At 36.1% G+C, this 1,420-nt stretch overlaps 1 long non-coding RNA gene across 1 annotated transcript in view; it reads left to right on the forward strand.

The window, feature by feature from the left end:
- Nucleotides 1-748, forward strand: part of LOC112510065 — a 5,815-nt gene extending 5,067 nt beyond the window's left edge. Inside the window, exon 3 of the long non-coding RNA XR_003068879.1 lies at nt 285-748. This is a non-coding gene — a long non-coding RNA (uncharacterized LOC112510065). The remainder of the gene's footprint in view (nt 1-284) is intronic.
- The last annotated feature ends 672 nt before the right edge of the window (nt 749-1,420 follow it).

The following is a 1,420-nucleotide window of genomic DNA, read 5'->3' on the forward strand; positions in this document are numbered from 1 at the left end:
CTTTCTCTCCTCTGACATCTGTGTTTCGTACAACACACAATCCTAATGAAGTAAATTGTCCTTTCTCTCCTCTGACATCTAAAATAACCGATTTAAGCTTTCTTTTCTTCTTCTTCTGTATATGCAACCAAACCCTTTCTTCTTCTTCACAGAATTTGACCATCAATTCTCTCCTAGACATCTAAAATAACTTCTTTCATTTCAATTTGTTCTTCGATGAGGTAACGTACGAAAACCCTAACTCTTGATTTCTAATCTCGATTCACTATTGATCGTTCTTACAGGTCCATCTCTGCAGATATTCTCCAATTTTGTGTTTGAGTTCTACCTCCAATAACCAGAGCGTCCCATTTCTTGTTGTTTAAGGCGGCACTGCATCTCTCTATATCCATCGGTCAGGAGGCTCCAAGTTCGTCTGATACAAGGGAGTTCATGTCTAGAACTTCATCTCTTCTTATTTTAGTTGAGTTCTTTATGATTTGGGTTTCTATGTTTAAATCGTGAAATCACAAAAAAGACAGTAGAAACATTGCACATTTTTATGGGTATATCTTAATAGAATCAGAACTTGAGTATCTCCAATCGGGTTGAAAAACAGGATTTTATAAGCGGTTAAAATCCATTCAGAAATGCAATGGATGCCAATATTGTTTAACTCTTTGCGTGTTTAGGTTTTCATGTTAATATTTTCTTGTTTGCACCTGCGAGTGAGGTTTTCATATTTTGCAGATGCGGCTGTTGCTTTGATGGTGGGTATTTATTAATCACAATGATTTAACTCTTTTTAAATTCTTAATGCTAGGATTTTAGAAAAGCAGGGAGATGGAGAAGACGAGGGTACTTTGGTCCTTTTTCCCCATAGACAGTGTTTTTAGTCTTCAATAGATACCAATGGTAGTAATGTTGCTTCAAAATATAGATTCTATCTCCATCACTCTAAATCAAGACCTTGGGGTAGCTACACTGGGAAGACCGTAACTTTGCTCTCCACCATTCAAAGTCCTTGGAAGCCATTGAGGTTTGTCTAGCTGTTAACTTTAGGACCTGTTGAATTCTGAGATTCGCGTAAGCTAGCCTAAACACCCACGATTATAAAAACCTTCCTCGATCCCTTGTTTTTTCCCATCGATCCTTTGTTTTTTCGTGCTTAAAGGCATTCTTGATCTCTTTCAGGTATGGGTGTATTGATTAGCATTGGAAAGCTTTTTTCTGTTGCAATCCTAAAATTATTTTTTAGTATTGATTAGCAATAGAAAGTTTTTTGCTGTTGCAATCCCATAATTATGGCTTAAGCTAACAAAATTTCAATCAAGTGGTACCATTCAAGTAGCACTCTTTTTCTTATCGGGTTAGTTTACGTGACTTTGTTATTATTGCATAAGATTTATGCACTTGCATCAATTAGCATATCCTTATTCTT

Source organism: Cynara cardunculus, assembly GCF_001531365.2.
Source record: "Cynara cardunculus var. scolymus isolate 2C chromosome LG 3, CcrdV1, whole genome shotgun sequence".
NCBI classification, from domain to species: Eukaryota; Viridiplantae; Streptophyta; class Magnoliopsida; order Asterales; family Asteraceae; genus Cynara; species Cynara cardunculus.